Below are 22457 nucleotides of genomic sequence, written 5' to 3'. Positions count from 1 at the left end.
ATCAGCACATACTGGCAAAGATGTGGAGAAAGAGGAGCACTTCTCCATTGCTGGTGGTATTGCAAAGTGGTACAACTACTCTGGAAATGAATCTAGCAGTTCCTCAGAAAATTGGAAATAGTTCTACTTGAAGACTCAGCTATATTACTCCTGGGAATATGCACAAAAGATGCTTTACCATGCCACACGGGCACATGCTCTACTATGTTCATAGTAGCCTTATCTATAATAGCCAAAAGAAGCTGGAAACAACCCAGATGTCCCTCAACCAAAGAATGGATACAGAAAATATGGCACATTTACACAATGGAATACTACTCAGGTATTAAAAATGAGGTCATAATGAATTTTGCAGACAAATGGGATAGAATAGAAAATATCATCCTCAGTGAGGTTATCCAGGTCCAAAAGGACATACCTAGTATGTTGTAGAGAGCCTTATTGAGGTGCTATGTCACCTGGCAGGAACTTGACCTGGCAGGAACCAATGTGAAGTTCCTCTCCCAGACTTTGAGCGGGAGCTCCTATGTTAGTCACAATCCCCTCTACCTAGGGTGGAATGCTGAGACAAAGGTGAAGCCCACTGTTCTTCAAGGACCTGCAGTTTCCTGAGAGACACTAGCCACCTGCAGAGCAACTGAATCAGTTCTGAGGTTCTGCAGAGAAGCTTCCAGCCTTTGGGGGTAGGGTTTTCCCTTGCCTATATATTTGGAGTTCTCCATTAAACTTTGAGGCCTTTAACAGCAGGTGTTGTCTTGGTCTCCATCTATTTTTTCTGCCTTCCCATATATCCCCAGCTTCCCTTCCAGGTAACCCATTCAATGCAACTGTGGGTAGTTACAGTATGTACTCATTGATAAGTGAATATTAGCCAAAAAGTTCAGAACACCCATGATACAATTCAAGAACATAAGAAGCTTGACAAGAAGAAAGGCCCAAGAGTGGATGTTTCAATCTCACTTAGAAGGGGAAACAAAATAATCACAGGAGGCAGAGGGAGGAATAACCTGGATGGGAGAATGGACAGGGAGGAGAAAGGGGGGGTTCAGATATGGGAGGAGACAGAAGAGAAGCCCATAGACCAGGAGAATGAATAGAAATATTCAGCTGCTGAGGTGGGGATGGGGGATAAGGAGGGAAACACTAGAAAGTACCCGACACAAGAGATGTGGAAGGCTCTAAGAGCCTATGGGGATGATAACCAAAATGCCCAGCAGTAGTGTGATGGCACCAGAAGAGAACACCTCCAATAAGTGGATAGACATGGCCCCAAGTTTAGGGATGTGGCCACCTACCCATCTTAAAAATTTTGACACAGAACTGAACCTGTCTAAATAAAATTTAGGCACAAAAATGGAGTAGAGACTGAAGGAAAGGCTCTCCAGAGACTGCCCAAACTTGGGGTACATTCCATGTGCAGACACCAAACCCTGACTTTATTGCTGATGCCGAGATGTGTTTTTAGACAGGAGCCTGAAATGGCTGTCCTCTGAGAGGTTCTACTAGCATTACACTGAGACAGATGCAGATACTTAGAACCATTGGGCTGAGCCTGGAGACCCCTATGGAAGAGTTAGGGAAAGGACTGAAGGAGCAGAAGGGGATTGCAACACCATAGAAAGAACCACAAAACAATATTAACTGAAGCCCTCAAAGTTTGAAGGAACTAGGCCATTAAGCAAAGAGCATACACGGGCTGGTCTGTGTCTGGCCTCTGTGGGAAGGGATGTGCTTTGTCCTATGGATGCCCCAGAGAAGGGGGATGCTAGAAGGGTAAGGTGGGAGCGGGTGGGTGGGGACCACCCTCTTAGAGGCAATGGGGAAGGGGTACTTGGAAGAGTGACAGCATTTGAAATGTAAATAAATAAAATAATTAATAAAAAAAAACAAAATGAAAAACGATACATAGTAATTTTAAATCTTGGAAGTTGTTGCACAGTAAATTTCATGCTATTCTGGGGGTCACTTGCGAGCTATAGGCATACAGACAAAGAGGTGCTATGTCAGTAATGCAGATATGTAAGAAATTTTCTAGAAGAGATGATGTCTGTGTTATTTCTGAGGGTTATATGATGTTTAGGTAGAAGAGTTAGGTACAGGGTATTTATAGAAACATTCAGCACCATTTGTGACGACTGTAAGGAGATAATGTTTGACACTGGCAGAAGTTTAATATTGTATACTTATTGATGATTTAGATTTGGAAAGAGCGAAGGGGCAAAAGAAGTACCATGAGGATGCTTCATACTCTGCCCTTAAAAGTTGGGAAAGAGCAACACTGGTACTTGGGTAGTTTGCTTAGTTTCAGACAACATACCTACACAGCGAAATTGGGATAACATTTGAATTTCCAATGATTTCTGTTTTTGTCCTGAGAACTTGAGCTTTTTGACTTGAGGACTGTTATTTACACACCTCTGTGACTGCTCATGAAGTCTACCCTGCTGGTTACTTCTTGTTTAGCAGCTAAAGGTATGTTTCGGATACTAAGTCTCTATGACTACCCATGGCTATATTCATAACCAAATCCAGGTTTTGTGGAACTGAAACATAATTTAGATCCTCTCTTTAACCACACATTCAACGTGTCCACATACATTGATGTCAAAAAGAAGTTAATTCAAACCAAATTCTGTTTTAAAACTGGAGAGAAAAGTTCAGAATATTATAATATTTTAATAAAAATTAAATTAAAAATTAAATTAAGTATTAATTAAATTAATTAACTTCTATGACTTGTTTTCATGCTTTTACCTAAATATATCTTGATTTCATATTAGTTCCATAATGACAAGCTGGAATCTAAATGATATTAGGCCTAGCAACTCATTTATAGATAACATGCTAAGACTGCTAACCATTAAATGAAGAGAAAAATGCTAAATGGAACTGAGATTCCATCTCATACCAGTCAGAATGTTTAAGATCATAACCTCAATTGACAGCAGATGCTGGAGAGGATGTGGAGAAAGGGGAACACTCCTCCATTTTTGGTGGGATTGCAAACTTGTACAACCACTCTGGAAATCTATCTGGGGGTTCCTCAGAAAATTGGAAATAGATATACCTGAAGATCCAGCTATAACACTCTTGGGCATATACCCAAAAGAAGCCTCACCATACCACAGGAGCATGGGCTCCACTGTATTCATAGCAGCCTTATATGTGATAGCCAGAAGGTGGAAACATCTCATATGTTCTAAAACATATGAATGGATACAGAAAATGAAGTTGATTTACACAATAGAGTTCTAGTCAGCTATTAAGGATGAGGACATCCTGAATTTTGCAGGCTAATGGATGGAATTAGAAAATATCATCCTGAGTGAGGTAACTCACCCAAAATACATGAATGGTATGTACTCAATAATAAGTGGATATTGGCCAAAAGAGTACAGAATACCCAAGATACAATCCACAGAATTCAAGAAGGTTAAGAAGCCAAAGGGCCCAAGTGAGGATGCTTTAATCCCACTTGGGAGGGAGAAGAAATCAATCATGGGAGACAGAGGGTAAGGGTAGGGGGAGAGGAAAAGGGGAACATTATCAAGTATTTGGAGGCAGGTAAGAAGCCCTGATGGCAGGCAGAGTGAATGGAAATATGCAACCTCAGGGGCAGGGTAGAGGTAGGGGCAGATAATTACACCCAACCAATGGATTTATTTTGGGGACCCCTGTGGCTGAATTAGGACAAAGCTCAAAGAAGCTGAAGAGAAGGGCAACCCATAGGAAGAACAGCAGTGTCAACTAACCTGGAACCTAGAGATTTCTCAATGAGCAACCAACCAGGTAGCATACACTAGTTGGTCCAAGGCCCCTGATGAATATACAGCAGAAGACTGCCTGGTCTGGCTTCGATGAGATGAGAGGAGAACCTAACCCTTGAGAGACTTGTCACCCCAGGGAATAATGGGGAGGCCTTGTGTGTGGGGGTAGGGGATGCAGGCATTCTCTTGGAGGCAGGATGAGGAGGGATGGTATGAAGAACTGTGGGAGGGGGTCAGAAGGGGGGTAACAACTGGACTGTAAAAAAATTAAAAGTAATAAAAAATTACTTTGTAAAAATTCAAAGATAAGAAAACTAACCAATTTCCTAAGGAAAATAGACAGAGGACAAGTGTATGAAAAGATGCTCAATATCATATATCCTTAGGAAATCACAGGTAAAAAACAGCAATGTTATCCCACTGTGAAATGGCAATACATAGATCCCTAACAACATCAAATAAGGAAGGCCTTGGAACAATAGAATTCATTTCCCCTTTACACTGGTAGAGTGCAAAATGGTAGATTTGGAAGACTACTTTGCAGTTTATTTTACAACTGAACAAAACCTGAACATACTGTCCATCTGTGGGTTTACTTTGCTAGTAATGAAGAGGATGGAAGCAAGGGGAAAAGAACATGGGAATTTTCTATACTTTGTGAATTTGAAATATTTAAAACTCCTCTTGAAATTGTGGATATTCTTTAAAATGTGATGGTTCAGTTTTCAACCTTGATTTATAAAAATTTGTTTTTTATTATTGGTAATTTAGTAAATACAGTTTGAAACTTCATGTATACAGAAGTTTGTTTGGCTATTTCATGGCAATCCAAATACACACATTTTAAGTAATATCAAAATGCAAAAAAAATTGATTATTTATTTATATTTAAACATATAAATAAAGACCAGAAAAGATATATTATGTTTTTATTGACTACAATAAAAGAGAGTTTAATTGACTACATATAAGAGAGTTTAATAAATGTTTTTGAACTGGCAATTAACCAGTGTCTATTAATAATAAAAGGAATATATATATGCTACCCACTTTGCTATCTTCATATGAAATGTGGGGAAATTATATCCATTAGTGAAAAATTAGACTCAGAGTCCAAGCTGGCATAAGTGATGTCTTGAATAAAATAACATATCAGAACCCATTGTCAACAAACAACTCTACTATAACTGAAGAACAGAAATCAAAACACTTCAAACTAAACCACATTTGCTGCTTATGATTTGCTACTTTCCAGATGGAGTCAGTTATGCCTCAGGTTATTTAATTGGAAAGTGAGATATAACCTGGTATAAGCCCTGGGTCCTAAACCTTACTAGAAGACCTCGACTTGCACTTCAACTTGATTGATGTTGATAGTGTTCATTTTCCTCTGTTAAAACAATGTCTTGCATCTCAAACTTTGTTCATTTTTCTCACTTTTTCCTTCATCTCTCCTTATTTTGTTGCATTTCATACCCCCAAGCTCTACTAACTAGTGTCTCTTAGATTTAATTTGTTCCTTGTCAATTGTATCATGGATTCTCAGGATTGGAAGCTTCGTCATTTATTCATCAACTTTTCTAGAAGGCACACAGTGTGTGTGCAAAATATTCTTTATACTCATCTTTCCTAGAACATCCTTGTCAATAAGAAGTTGATTGCATCACCAGTCAGCTCTTACAAAAAAGGGACATTAAAATGGGATGTGGCTAATGCATTCCAAGATATTTAAACTAGTCCCCTTCATCTGTTTACCATCTATGGCTATTTATTAAACATAATTCTGCTAAACAACAACAACAACAAAACACTGTTTCACCTATGCAGGGTAGGTTGGAACTATGATTTCTCATATTCTCAACATTGTGCTTTGATAATGCAGTGTAATGAAAGACCAGATTAGTCCTGGCAGGCACACATCATTCCTCACCCTTACTGAATGAGCAGATGACTAAAATTCATATCACCTTTATACTTGCTGCTTCTAAGTTATATCATCCTGTTTTATCCTTAGATATTCAAGAGTCTAGACTCTAATATGTTCATCACTGATAATGAGAATGCAATGCCAACATTCATGCTTAGCGATCTCTGCATACCCCGAATTTCTATTTTGATATAATCTTTAACTGCCACTTCTGATACTTATTAAAAAATCCATTTATATTTTCCTTTGAGGAATTCCTAAACCAAAAAAAGTACACAGGCTACATTCTTCAAATACTAAAGTTTTTATCTAGTTCTTCATCCTGGTAGAGAACCACCTGGTTAAGCAACTATGTGCCTGTCTTTGTCCATCTTAATATAAACAATAAAATAATATTTATAGAGTTTCAACCCATCTGGCATCTGTTAAAGATGAGCCTCTTACTGTATATTCTGTACCAGAACTTACAATTTTCATTATCGTCTCCACATTTCAGTTGGAGAAACAGAGGCTTATAGAGAGAGAAGGTATGTCACACAGCAGATGGACAAAGAATTAACCATGGTGTGTTTCACAACAATGTCAGTCCAGACTATCACACAGTTTACTACACCAGTGTTTTTCTTGAAAAGCCAGTATTCCGAAGTTCAAATGAGCACTACATATAAAATATTTTCACACAGGTATGTGGAAAATAATAACAAGTTCAAAGCAAGACTATTTATGATGTGTTCTCATGTAGCCCTTTGAGACTTGAGGCTAGAATTAAGTGGGGTAAAGGGCAGAGAAGAAAGAAGTGTGAAGTGAGGAAATTGGTGGCACTTTGGAGAATGTTGACTAGTACACTGAGTGAAAATAGGAACCATGGAGAGAGAGGCTTTGAGATAAAATGTTTTGAACACACACACACACACACACACACACACACACACACACACACACACACATACACAGTACTCTTTCTGTATTGAGAACACGGTATAGGAGGTATGGGAAAAGTATAGGGGAGCCAGAAGACAAAGTGATCCTTCAGGAGGCAGAAATGGTCTAGCAGGTCACAAATGGAAAGTTTTCTCTCACCTCAACTCAGAGACAACACATAAAAACACACTCCAGTTGAAAATGTAATGTAATTCTTACCTGCCAGTAGGAGATCAGAAATTTACCTGTGTTATCATTGCCAGATAAACTTCAGGTTACAAGAATTTGCATTAAATTTCATGTTCTCGGTGCACTTCTTCCCTATTGGCACTAGATGGCACTTGTGAGTAGTTCTCCTTTGATGAACGTCTACTCCAGGTGCATTTGCACTAGATGGCGCTAGAGCCATTTCCCCTTGAGGCAGGCTTGCTTCCTAGACTTTGTTGGTGCAGAAATCTAGTTACCTCTAAAGCACAGGCCTTCCAGAGAAATACAATACTCAGTTCTAGTAAAATGGTCCGTTTTCTTGCAACTGCCTTTCTACATGGCATGGATCATTTATTCCCAGTGTAGTGATTGTCAGCTGAGTTTGTAATTCAACTTGAAACAAGAGGCACTCAAGTTTACCAGCGATCCACCTTTTCCTTGAGGTTGATGCCTTGTCCTCTGTGGAAGGTAGTTTCTACTGTTTTATGTCATTTCTGATGTTAGTTAGCAACTTGCTTCCATATAGGCAAAGATATCCTTGAGGAACTGTCTTAAAGCCTGGAAACTAACGATTCCCTTGCTTCAAGTTATATACATCTTCTTAGTTTCCAGGGACATTGTTTTCTTTAAAACAAAACCCCAGGCATACTCTTTCTTTCATGTTCAGCTTTAACTTTATTTGCTTTTTCTCACTGAGCTACAGAATCTTGATTGCTGCTTGGGATAGAAACACATTGTCATTTTACATTTAACCCACAAAGCCCAGCTGACCACATAAGAGATATGAAGGATATTTCTCTCATCCTTTAGGTACTGAAGTACCGATGAGATTTTCTCTAAGTTCTTTTTTTTTTTAGTTAAAATTTAAATAGCAAAGTATCAAAGATTGTTTATATTCAAGGTGAAAACTGATAGTTTGTTACATACCCGAACTATACAGTTGTACTTGAAGCAATCATCAATCTTCACTTTCTTCATTTTGCTTTTCTTAGGTGCCTTATAAACCGGAAGTAGATTCATGAGCACTTCAAATTCTCTGGCTAAGAAATCTAGCAGTGTATTCATTTTGCAACATGAGTACTATAAATCAGTTCCCAACTTTTGCTATGAAAAGACTAAGCCATATAACTGTAATCTCATATTTTTAAGTTTCTAAGTGTGTTTATACCATTTCCTTCATTTGACCCTCAAAAATCTCCTGTGGAATAAGGCATAAACCAGTATACACCATTGCAATCTCTGACAGGCAACTTTTAAGATGTTTATACAAATGAAGGACCTATGTCAAAGCATTAAAGTTAATGAGTATCAGAGCAAAGAGATGCACATTTAAACTTATTTACACAATTATTATATGCTAATTAAAAAGACAAGTGGACTGGCTATGGCACTTCATTTTAAGTCTCTACCTTTAGATTTGCATCACCATTAAGTATTGTAATGATTTGATTTAGATTTTGGACATAACTATTTGTATAAATTATACATTTAGAGGATGCAAGTCCCTTCTTACTTTAGAAGAACATAAAAATTTTGTATAGAGCAAATGCAAAATTGCATATATTGCCCATGGCAAAAAAGGTACAATCAATATCTATTGATATATGTTCTAGAACTTAAACTTTATAAATTAATTTTAAAAAGCAGACTTCCTCCTTCACATTAAACAAATGGAAATACTTTGAGTCAGATCAAAATGTCTATTTTAGGTATGGTTATGTGGTTTTCAAAAGAAAATAAAAATGGAAAATATTCAATGATTTTGAAATACCACCTTCCTCTCCTTCAGTGTGCTTGCTTATACAGTTTGAATGGATTCTTGCTTTGACATGAGAGTTTATTTTTAAAATAACTGTGGATAATCTGTTACTATAGCAATAATTCTCCAGTCTGTAGCTATTTAATTTTAGAATAACATGAAACATTTTTATTGGATATTTTCTTTATTTACATTTCAAGCATTTTCTCATTTCCAGGTCTCCCCTTCAGAAAACGCCTATCCCATCCCCCATCCCTGTTTCTATGAGGGTGTTCCCCACCCACCCACCTACACCTTTCTTCTGGCCCTGGCATTCCCCCACCCTAAGGCATTGAAACCACTCAGGACAAAGCGGCTCTCCTCTCACTGATGCCCAACAAGGCCATCTTCTGCTGCATATGTGACTGGAGCCATGGGTCCCTCAGTGTGTACTCTTTGGTTGGTGGTTTAGTCCTTGGGAGCTCTGGGGGTTCTGGTTGGTTGATGTTGTTCTTCCTATGGGGTTGCAAACCCATTCAGCTCCTTCAGTCCTTTCTCTAACTCCTCCATTGGGGACCAAGTGCTCAGTCCAATGGTTAACTGCTAGCATCCCCCTCTGTATATGTCAGATGCTGGCAGAGCCTCTCAGGAGACAGCCATATCAGGCTCTTGTCAGCTTGCACTTCTGGATATCTGCAATAGCATCTGAGTTTAGTAACTGTATATGAGATGGATTCCCAGGTTAGGCAGTCTCTGGATGGCCTTTCTTTCAGTCTCTGCTCTGCAATTTGTCTCCGTATTTCCTCCTGTGAGTTGTTCCCCCTTCTACGAAACACTGAAGCATCCACATTTTGGTCTTCCTTCTTCATGACTTTCATATGATCTGTGAATTGAATCTTGGGTCTTCCAAATTTTTGTACTAATATCTACTTATCACTGAGTGCATACTATGTGTGTTCTTTTATGACTGAGTTACTTCACTCAGGATGATACTTTTAAGTCCTATCCATTTGCCTCTGAATTTCACGAAGTAATTGTTTTTAGTAGCTAAGTAGTATTCCACTGTGTAAATGTATGACATTTTCTGTATCCATTCCTATGTTGAGGGACATCTGGGTTCTTTCCAGCTTCTGTCTATTATAAATATGGCTGCTAGGAACATAGTGGAACATGTGTCCTTATTACATGTTGGAGCTTCTTATTTTCCCTTATTGATTTTAATATTCTTTGTTTTGTACATTTGTTCTGTTGTCTATTATGTTAAGGGGGTAATTTATTTTTTGCTCCTAACTATTTGGAGTTCTGTAGGCTTCTTGTATGTTCACGGGTATCTCTTTCTTTAGTTTAGGGAAGTTTTCTTCTATAATTTTGCTGGAGATATTTACTGGCCCTTTAAGTTGGAAATATTCACTCTCCTCTATACCTATTATCCTTAGGTATCTTGTCCTGGATTTTCTGAATGTTTTGGGTTAGGTGCTTTTTTGAATTTTGCACTTTTGTTGACTGTTGTGTCAATGTTTTCTATGGTATCTTCTGCACTTGAGATTCTCTCTTCTGTCTCTTTTATTATGTTGGTGATGCTTGCATCTTTGACTCCTGATCTCTTTCCTAGGTTTTCTAACTCCAGGGTTGTCTCCTTGTTTGATTTTTTTTTATTGTTTCTCTTTCCAATTTAAAATCCTGGATGGTTTTGTTTAATTCCTCCACCTATTTTCTGTGTTTTCCTGTAATTTTTAAAGGGATTTTTGGATGTAATCTTTACATCCTTTTGGATGTAATCTTTAAGGGCTTCTACCTGTATATCTGTGTTCTTCTGTATTTCTTTAAGGGAGTTTTTTTAATGTCCTTCTTAAAGTACTCTCTCATCATCATGAAATGTGATTTTACATTATAGTCTTCCTTTTCTGGTGTGTTGGGTTATCCAGGACTCACTGTGGTGGGAGAACTACATAGCCTTGGTTTCTGTTGCTCATGTTCTTGTACTTGCCCCTTTCCATTTGGTTATCTCTGGTGTTAGTTGTTCTTGCTATCTCTGACTGTGGCTTGCCCCTCCTGCAAGTTTGTGTTTTAGTACTCTTTGGAGACCAGTTCTTTCTGGGAGGAATTCAGGTATGGAGAGCTGCGGTACTGGGTCAGCTCTGGGCACAGACAGTAACTGGAAGGGTCCTGTCACAGGCTGTTCCTCAGTTCTTGTGTCCTGAGGGTTCCAGGTAGGTCCCTCTGAACAAAAGTGGTTCCTGTGCTCACAGGCTTGTCAGCACTCCTGGGAGACCAGCTCTCTCCTGGCAGTATTTGAAGCTCTGTATCATAGGATCACCTATGGGTGCTGTGGCGCCAACATGAAACTCCTAAAGACAAGGTGATCCATATGGATGCAGGTTTGGAGCTTCTCCTCAGTACTAGAGATAGGCCAACATCTCTAATGCTCTGAATTTAATTTTTGTGTCTACAAAATGTAAAATTAGCATAGCACTTGGCTTTATCAGTGATTATGTTTGTGATAAGGAATTGTATTTTTGACAGAGAAGTTGCTTATTTTTAATTCTCCTTCAGTCTTAACCTGTTAGCATTCTGAGCATAGTGGTGACACATTTGTGGACAGTGCTAGATTAGGTGCCTGCCCATGCTGCTGGAAGAGAGTAGCAGGGCACAAACCACAGCCACAGCCACAGCCACAGCCACACACACACACACACACACACACACACACACACACACACACATATATATATATATATATATATATATATATTGGTGACCTAAAGCTCACAGAGGTACACATACTCCACATTCTAATACAATGTAGTGCTTCCATGTGGTGCTTATTTAGGTCACTTTGGGTGTTCTTTATAGTATGGCCTACTCATGTGAAGAGGGGAAAGGACAATAACCCCCATAACTAGGACACCACTCTCCTTTGCTTAGGTAAACCTACTTACTATTTGAAGCTCAGCTTTTAAATATTTGGTACAGCCACATATAGGGTCATGTGACTGAATGTGAGGATTGTGAGAAAATGGAAAGATTAAAGCTTTCTGAACACACAAAACCAAAAGTAATTGAAAAGCAAACAGCTAATTCATCTGAGGCACTTTCAGCATGTTTTAACCATATTGTATTCTAGGGTGTTACTGCCTAAATTGCTTTAGTTCCTCTGTGGGAATGTTGGATATTCTTTATTTTTTCTTTTACCATACAGTTTTTTTCTGATCTTATAGAAACATAATTTCTTAAACAAAACAAAAACATTAGCTATGTCTTTACCAGTATTTCTCAGCATGTATCAAGTTACTAAATCTTCGGGTTTTACTGTATTAGAATGTTTGCTTTTTAAACATTGATTTGAGTTGCTATTTGAGTTGCTAATTCAAGTTTTATAAGAATTTTGGCTTAAAATTATCACAAAATTTCCAAAAATTTGTTCAACAGTCTTCAGAATATATATTTGCCATTTTACATATTTATGTGAAGTGACACTCCCAGCAGTGACAATAATAAGATAAAAATAGTGGTCAGTTCTGGAAGACTTTGAAGTTGTTCTACAGGTGTAGTATCAATTATTCTGGCAATACTTATTTTTTAAAGTAAAAGTAAATAAGCATGTTCATTTTATTAGGAGGAAAATTTACTTTCATCTTTAACAAATATTTTAAAATAAATGCCTTTATAATTTACTACTTGTATATACTTGGTTCTTTTTTTTTCTATTTTCCACATACTTTATTTGTTACAAATGTACAATTTTTTAAATATAGACTGTAAAACTCCATTTACAATGTTCTGCTATTGGAAGAAGTGCACACCAGCAGGAAGGATTATTAAACTTTTTATTGCTATGAGTTTTTCTGTCAGTTTTGCTAGTTAGTGGTAAATATGGGACCCACTATTTTATTCCTGAATTATTTAAAATTTCTTAACTGAAAAAGGATCACATATTGAAAAAGTTTAAGAAGTGTTTGTCTATTCACACTTATATTCTAGTTTCTACTGTTTTTGATATTTCTTCTAATGTCTTCTTTGAGAAGATGCCTTTAGATCCCAGCAGAATATTTTCTTTGTCTTAAGGATTATGTATTTTGGAAATTATAAGAAGTTATTAAGATACATTTCATTCATTCATTCATTCATTCATTCATTCATTTATTTTATAGCTCAGACTTTTTCCTCAGAAAAATGTTGACTAGCAAACACTTACTCTTTATTTATTTATTTTTTTTGATTTGTTTTTTTTCGAGACAGGGTTTCTCTGTGTAGCCCTGGCTGGCCTGGAACTCACTCTGTAGACCAGGCTGGCCTGGAACTCAGAAATCCGCCTGCCTCTGCCTCCCAGTGTGCTGGGATTACAGGCATGCACCACCACCACCCAGCAACACTTAATCTTTATGACGTATTATTTAAGAAGAATAAAGTAGTTCTAACAGTTGTAGATTTAGTGAAAATCATGGAAATGTTTTGACCTACTTTTGAAGTCACTGTGCAACTCATAATTGGTGACTTACATTATAAAAAAATCCAAACATTACACACATCACCCCCCAAGCATTTTATCATTTTGTAGTGTTTTATAAAAGAAATTTCAGACCCTAGAACTATACCTTATTTCAGCAGTTAAACTTTTTGCTGTTGCGCAATGATAACTTGTGGCTCTGGTTGTCTCTTGTTTTTCTCTTTTCTCATGCTTTATTATGCTTTACGTGCTGAAACTTCCTTCTACCCTCTGAAGGTGGGCAAATCCTTGTGCATGCTTTGTACCCATGCTAGCCTCTATTTGCTTCCCTATAAAATAAATTATATTTAGCTTACTTTTGGTGAGCAAAATGGCAAGTCTTTTCTTATGTATGGAGATGAAGAAAATGATGACAGTGAGTTCTGAGTAGTGCAGTGTCATGCTGTCCTGAACTTAAAATAACAGTTGCCTGGGGCTTGTCATGTCACCCTGGAATCACAGCATTTTCCAACAGTTCATGAGGATGTTCTAGGACTGTATTAGTTATGATTGGGAACAGTTATATATATATATATATATATATATATATATATATATATATATATATATACACACATACACATACATATACATATATATATACATTTATATATGTACACATTTATATATATACACATTTATATATGTGTGTAGTTGCTTAAATTTAAGTAGTATTATTGTCCTGTTAAAATAGAAACATTTTTATTTTAATTAATTTCTAAGATAACATACTCAATAACAAGTTTATTTATGGCATTTTCGTACATGTTTTCATACCTCAATACTATGTCCATATTTTTTGAAAATTCCCTATGTAAGTACTGTATTTATATTGTTACTTTTCTTTCTTCTGTCTCTTCCAGGGCCTCCCATTTTGTCCCCTGTTCATTGTCAAATGCACAATCTCTTTTTCTTCACATATTAGTGTGGTATATGGAGAGTGATTATTTTACAATTTGGTAATTTGAATCTAAAATTACAACATAATTTTACAACATAATAGAGTAAGGCTGCTACTATATCTATCCATATTTGTCTCATGAATTTGGTACCTATGGTTAGCATAATAATAGCCCCAAAAGTCTACATTATAATCCCTGGGATAAGGTCCTTTGGTGTACTTCATGGGAGAATTTGTGAACTTGCTCTTTTCTGTTTCTGCAGGTTTTCTACACTCCTATGATCACTATAGATGTCTTCCTTCATTCTTTTATATAAGGATACTTGAGGGTTTTTTTGTCTTGTAAGGTGGTAGCCACGTTCAAGGGATTATAATGTAAACTTTTGGGGATATTATTCTGCTCACCACAGGAACTGAATCCTTGAGACAAATATGGATAGATATAGAGGCAGCAAAAACAAATAGAACAATGTGCAGATCTTACTTCTGCTCAATAACCATCTAAATCAAGGTCACTGGTCAAACTTCCAAACATTTCTTATGCATCTTCATTGTTATTTCCGAATGCCTTACTTCCTTTACAGAGGCCCCATAATTTACTCCCACACAACACAGCTTATCAATGTCACATAATAGTCACCATTGCGTTTTCTGCTCTTTACCTTTAGCAGGTGATACTTGGGTCTCTGTTTTTCTGGTCAACCATTTGGCTGTCCCTTTTATTATCATGATCACTTTCCTGAAACTTAAACTAATTACTCTGCTCATTATTTTTAATTCTGAAACCCACTTTTCTGAATACATATCATATTTCTTCTTACCCATAATGTCTTAGCAGCCATTTTTATATTCATAATTTCATTGAACATACTTTGAACTGCTACTTCATGCTAGTACTGGAATTATCTATGGAGGAAATACAGTTCTTTTCCTCATAAGACAACTTGAATTGGAGCTAAAATAGAATCACACACAATTGCCCTTCATGCTCTGAAAGTTCAATTCTAACTTTGCTGATTTAACTGAGATCTGTATTTAATTTGCCAATTTCTCACTATCATCACACTACTAACTTTGTTTTGATCTCTTTCTCCCACATCTCCTTTCACTAGATTCTTATGGATAACATCATTTCACACTTAAAAAGGAGATTGATAGCTCCTTCCTTCCTTCCTTCCTTCCTTCCTTCCTGCCTGCCTGCCTGCCTTCCTTCCTTCCTTCGTTCCTTCAATTTTTCTTTACTGCCTTAAATCCATTCTTTCCTTTTGTTTATTTGTGACTAAAAAAAAAAACCTGTGTATAGTTCAAATTTACTTGTAGTATAGAGTAAAGGATATCTGTTTTGGTAACATTTTACAGTTTTCATGTGGAGATTGGATGGAAGTCCTGTGTGCAGTGAGAGTTTCCAGTAGGCTATGTCAGTTGGCTTTTATTTGTCATGTTACATGGTTGACTAGAGAGAGTAGGTGGTGGGACTCAGCAGGGAAACTCCTCAGAAGTTATTGCAGTTTCATTAATGTCTGTATAAATTCAGATGTGATCTTAACGAATCTTGGCTAAGCCTCTTCATTTTATTGCTTTTTATTCCAAGCATAAAAGCAGTTGCCACATAGGTGTGGCAAAGAACTTAAAAAAATATGTTTGTCAAATTGTCTTTGGTATCTCACTGTTCCCTGAGTGTTTTGAGGTTTTTATTCTATTTTTTTTTAAATTGAAATCCTCCTGGAGATGTTTAGTTATAGTGGGAAGTTAGACTCTCAGTATATCATCCTATTGGCACTTTGATCCCAGCACGGAGAAATCTAAATAGATATAGGTTTATATGCAGACATATATGTTCCAGGCTTTCCTAGTGTAATTAAACAACGAAGGATATTTGACATCTCACTTGCCTGTTATTTACTGTGCCCTTTTGTGAAGTTCTGGAATAAAGTTAGTTTTCCCAAACTAGCACCCAGGATCCAGGCAGTAGTAGTGAATTCTTAGTTTTCCTTCCCTCTCATTCTCTGTCTGCATCAGCTTTTTCTGCTAAACAGATTCAAGTCATGAACTTCCCAAATCAAGCATTCTATTTCCCATTCTACTTGTTTGTGAGTAATCTATTTTTCCCCTTATCATGAAGAATGCACCCTGTCTCCACATTGTGCCTGTCTAACTACAATATTGCTGCTGTATATAGACTGGTCTATAAATAATGCTAACTATGCACCAGGAAACATGTTAGCATGGATTGTGCTATGAATCTCAAGTCTTAGTGTACAACATTTACTTGAACATATTATCAATCATTTGGCTGTTTATTGCAATATGCCAGGAACAGCAACCCATCAGATACAGGGACTTGTTAGACCATAGTTCCAGTGTCTCACTCAACTCTGTCCCTTCTTGTTTTCTTTCTTTTGACACATCACCCAATATATTTGTTCTGTAATTATGGAACTTGTTGAGATACCTGCATAACACTGAAGAATGCCTAGGTACTCAGACTTCCTTGCAACAACCTCTTATACAGCACTCATAAGTTTAGTGCTTGAAGTTGAGGCATTCATTTGGCTTACTAGAAAGTTTGCCTTAGTGAGTTTGAATAAATTCTACATTTACTTTTCTTCCGGTAGTGGATCATTTGAATTAACTTTCAGACTCTAGGTAAAGGTCTGTTGTTCTCATCTCCTCACAGGTCTGGATATTCTCGAGCTAGTCTATCATCCTACGAATAAAATGGAACTTGTTTCTTGTTACTACTGTTATCAAATCATCTTATTTTCCTGTGTTTGAGTTCTGGAAGAAGTGTTATTCTGCAAGATAATATATAAAAAATTCCTCATTTTCCCTTGAATCCATGTGTTTTCTTATTTTTAACAAATAGTATTCATTATAACATCCATTGTTTGTCATATAAGTTTAGGTGCATTTAAACAATAGCAAAATAAAAAAAAATCCTTTGGCTTGTAGATGCTACTTAAAGAAAACATATAACATTATTGTGGTTTAATTTTTATCATTTTCTTGCTATATAGATAATTTTATTTTTACTTACAAAATATGAGCAAAAGCTAGGAAAGAACAAAACTTGTGCCAAGAAGGAATATTTTTAAGACCTTTTAAATACCATTTACATCCTTTAAATTAAATATGCAAATAAGTTACCTACAATGACCACACAGGTTACTAGTGATAAACAATTTCATATTGGTCTGTGCCATTTGCTTCTAGATGATACTTTTCTCAGGTCCCTAGTTAACACATTATCAAAGGGAATTATCAATCAGGGCAACTGGCAATGACTACCAGTCATTTAAAATATCAGTACTGATGGAATACATTTAAAATAATTTTAAATTTATTCTTTGAGAATCTCAAACTTCTCCCAGGTCTTCCTTTACTTGCCCATGGGCCCATCTTTATGTTCATTCTTTCTATTAAAAGAAAACACACACAAAACAACAATGCATTCTGATTTGTGTTAGTCAGTTTCCCTTCAGCATGGTACTTGCTCTAGAAGGTCATTTCATTGAAGAAAAATAATTTTCCCTTTCCAGTTGAGAATAGCCTTTTGAGTGAGGTGGGACTTTGTGCCTACCTACCATCCCCCGTGCTTCATACAATTATCATATTCTCATTTGAACATAAATAAGTAGGTCTCATCCATGATGCTACAGTGTCTATATGTTCTGATATGAATCTGCCATATTGAGTTGGAAAATTCTGTTTACTTGGATTCATCCACAGCCTCTCTTCAATCATTCTACCTCTTCTGTATAGCCTTGAGGAAACAGGGTGTGACATAGCCATTCCATGTAGAGGTTAGCCTGCCAAAGTCTTTCTCACTCTCTTCATGTACAGTTGTTGGTCTGTACCAACATTAGTTACAATTTCATTAATTCCCATCTACTGGAAGAAGAAGCTCCTCAGATGGGGTTTGTGTGATGTTTTGAGCTATGGGTATTACGATATGCCATTAGGAGTTATTTTATTGTTACGTCCATGTAACAGAATAATAGTAGTAGGTTTTCCCCCAGTCCTAGACCTATCTGTTTTCAGGTTATTGGCCTCAGAGAGAGTATATTTTATTTCATTTATATGAGTACACTGTAGCTGTCTTAAGACACTATGAAGAGTGCATCATATCCCCTTACTGATGGTTGTGAACCATCATGTGGTAGCTGGGAATTGAACTCAGGACCTCTGAAAGAGCAGTTGGTGGTCTTAACTGCTGAGCCATCTCTCCAGCTCCAAGGAGTATATTTTAACCCATCTTATTTAACTTAATTGCTGTGATATTGGGCAACTAAGAGGTTGAGTATTTTGATTCATAAGTAGTGGCTCTTTGATTGAAATTGCAAACTTCTCAGCATTTATGTACCATATACATTCTGACCAAGGTGGGAGATCTTTGGCAAAGATAACCTTCATCATTGCTAATGCTTCTGAGTTTATTTGACCATTCCACTTATTTCTTGTTAATGCTCAGTTACTGTATTGTTCTTCAACAAAATTGCTCCAGTGAATAGATGGTTGTGACATGTGCTATTTCTGAAGGTACAGAACTTTGATTCAGAATGACATTTACATAGATTTGGTGAAACACATTTAATTTCCTTCTACTAAGGAACTCATTTAGTATGAACAAGTGCTTCTCACATCATCAAGAATGCAGACTTGGGGAGGAAATGTAAATAACGAAGAAGAGTTAGAAGAGTTAGAAATATTTTTAATTTAGCAAGTGCTGATTACTGATATCTCTATCACTTTTGAAAATAAATCACTCAGGATGGTAGGCATGTAGCTCAGTGGTAGAGTACCTATCTATCATGTATGAGGCCTTAGATTCTACCCATAACCTGAAAGTAAATAAATATGTACATATATTGTAATGGCTAGGGAAAACTTAACTCTGTTACAGGCACTCCCGTAATAACTGTTTATCTTTGCCCTACATTTCCCATGGTCTCCAGAGGCCTGCATCCTCCCCGGAACAATGTTGCTACTATGAGATAAAAATAAAAGAATGGTGTGCCTGCTCAGAGATAATTGACTGCTTGTCCTGGATTTTGTAAACTGCTTATCACCATGGGAAAGGGAACGAAGCAGCTTTCTGTATCCCAGTGTAATGCGAGTGAGAGATAGTGTTAGGGAGTAAAACAAAATTCCCACTCAGATGCAGAGTCCACAGAAGAGAGGGAACTGTAATATGCACCTTTAGATGCTTTTCCCCTAGACCTCTCCATTTTGAAATGGTTTCAATTTGGTTCAAAGACCATTGTCTTTCTGCTAGGAATAAGAATAAATTCATTTAATTTTAATCTAAATTTGGATAGAGCCTTTAGCTCTTTCCAATTGGATTTGAACTCTATCACAAGGTAAATAATCAACAACAAAAACCAAACCAAAACAAAAGAAAAAAAAAACAAAAACAAGAGCAAAACTCAAATCACTCATCATTTAAAACAAATCAGCAAACTAGGTGTCTGGCATTTTAACACCTCATTTCTGTCCTCATAGTTGCTTACCCAGTCTCATGTAAGAGTTAACGTGACAGAAACTACTTCTGTTTGTACTCTAGAGTTTCTCATTGCAATTTATGGTGACTTATATTCCTAGACAGTACATCATTGTGGTATGACCACATTTATTGTAGGTCACGGTTCTTACTTCTGGAGTAGTATGGCATACGCAGTTCCACTTTCATGTAGCAGCATTCCACAGATTGAAGATATAGCTCCCTTTTACATATATCTTTCTGTGCTGAGTTCCCGTTGTGGTATCCATGGCAAACTTTAGTTTTCTTCACTATTAGATCATGATACTCTTGATATGAATGTATGATAATTTAACAGCAGCACATTTAAGACAAAATTGATACCCCACATGTGGATTCCAAAATTATTCACAGAGCCGAGATTACCCCTCTCTATTCCTTTTAAAACAGGGCTATTCCAATACTCTTATTGACTGTTGATCAACTAAAAGAACATTGTCATAGTCTCAAGTATTGAGTGACATCTCAATTCTACTCACACAGTTATATTAGTTTGAACTATGTATTGTGTATTGAACAATAACACATCAATATATATCATTACCAAACTCCCTCCCTCAATTTTATTTCAATCCCCTTAAAAATCTTGTATCAGATCCTTCACTCTCTATGGGAAATGAAAGATGATTCAGAATTTCATCATATTCACCTCATCTGATGCCTTCCTTTCTACAAATGCTGACCACATATTCATTATGCAATGTCAAAATTAAGTTAGCTATATATGTCTTCTCAAACAGCCTTTCTTTATTGTGAAATCCTAATAAATCCTTTCTTTTACTTTTTAAAATTATGCTGCAAATATGATATATACAATGAACCTACTGTATAAAGAGTGAATCAGAACTTCTTTTTTTTCTTTTTTTATTCGATATATTTTTTATTTACATTTCAAATAATTTCCCCTTTCCTAGCCCCCCCCCCCACTCCCAGAAAGTCCCGTAAGCCCCCTTTTCTCCCCCTGTCCTCCCACCCACCCCTGCCCACTTCCCCGTTCTGGTTTTGCTGAACACTGCTTCACTGAGTCTTTCGAGAACAAGGGGCCACTCTTCCTTTCTTCTTGTACCTCATTTGATGTGTGGATTATGTTTTGGGTATTCCAGGTTTCTAGGTTAATATCCACTTATTAGTGAGTGTATACCATGATTCACCTTTTGAGTCTGGGTTACCTCACTTAGTATGATGTTCTCTAGCTCCATCCATTTGTCTAAGAATTTCATGAATTCATTGTTTCTAATGGCTGAATAGTACTCCATTGTGTAGATATACCACATTTTTTGCATCCACTCTTCTGTTGAGGGATACCTGGGTTCTTTCCAGCATCTGGCAATTATAAATAGGGCTGCTATGAACATAGTAGAGCATGTATCCTTATTACACGGTGGGGAATCCTCTGGGTATATGCCCAGGAGTGGTATAGCAGGATCTTCTGGAAGTGAGGTGCCCAGTTTTCAGAGGAACCGCCAGACTGATTTCCAAAATGTTACTTCTTATTTTTATGTATGTTTTATTGGTCAGCCTTTCTTTATCTTTCTCTCCTTTCTCTTTACGCTTGTGTCAAGACGATGCTATTCTCATTGTATTCTTTGATGATACAACAGTTTGATTGATTGCTAAGTAGAGAATATGATCTTTGAACTATCAGAACAATAACGTACAGATAACAGAACAAATGAACAGAGAAATATCTTTCAGTAAGGAGAAGCTTGACTAGCATAAATATTAATTGATACTGCCAGATGGGTGTTACAGTGATCACAGAGAAGAGCTAATTCTTTGATTAGATCAACTGGCAACCTCAATCATAAATGAAGCAAAAAATTTGGAGAAGTTTCACCACCTAATAATGCTTTTTAGTCTGATATGTCTGAAAAGTTCTAAGAGCAGAATGTTGTAACTATTAAGGTCATGAATTTTAAGTTTGAGGGACAGGGAAAGTCAAGTTTTATTGTGAGAGATGATTGACAGCATTTGGTGGAAAGTGCAATTAGTTTTGAAGGGTCTTTAACATCCAACTAGTTATTTATGGTAGAAGTAACTTAGTGTCTGAATGCTCACTCTATACTAAGATGTCCAAGCAAATAGAAGCATGCAGGCTATTGTCATTTTCAGTTTCCTCATGTTGTATCTTTTATTTAATTTTAGACTTATGTTTGGAGATTGTAAATAACATCTTGATACTGTTTTTGTTTATTTTTCCATATGAGTAAAATAGTTCCAAAATCATGGGATGAGGATGCAATGAAATATGTAAGGGATAAAACTAGTATCTGATATATAAAATAACTATTCAGAAACACATCATTATGGTAAACATATTTTAAATGTGTTTGTTATTATTTATTTTCTAACATTACTAGAAATTAAACTAAAATGTTTCTTCCATATTAAATAATAAAGACATTTTGCTCTTTGTTCATAATATAATAAGACTTCCTTTGAGATTATATTTTGTAATTATTTGATATTCTATCTTTGTTAAGTGTATGGGTATTTTCAAATTTTAATTCTTTTGCCTTTATTTTCAACATTAAAAAATAGCAGAATTTGTGAAGCAACAGATGAAAAATGTTATCACTTTTTGAATAATGCATTATGTTGAAAATTAAATGATTTAAAATATAATTGCTTCTGGAAATGACTTTATGAGTAGGTGGATTTAGTAGAGGAATGAAAATAATGTGCATGAACAAAGTATAATTTGATTTCTTACCATAGCTACGTGTGAGATAGTTATTGCCCTATTTTGCAGAACATGGTCAGTTTATTATTAGTAAATAGTGAGCTTTTACTTTTCAGTGACATTTTTTAAGCATGGTTAGTTCATATTTATGTTAGTAGGATGAGAACTCAAATACAAATTACATCTGCTCTAAAATAGAAACACAATCTAATTTGCAAATGATAATTATTCTGATTTGCTTAAAGCAATCTTGTTGGTAGTAAAATTGTTCTCATCTGTAAAGCTGCA

Source organism: Apodemus sylvaticus, chromosome X (genome assembly GCF_947179515.1).
Source record: "Apodemus sylvaticus chromosome X, mApoSyl1.1, whole genome shotgun sequence".
Lineage (NCBI taxonomy): Eukaryota > Metazoa > Chordata > Mammalia > Rodentia > Muridae > Apodemus > Apodemus sylvaticus.
The sequence above is the reverse complement of the archived record's forward strand: the minus strand, read 5'-3'. Positions refer to the sequence as shown.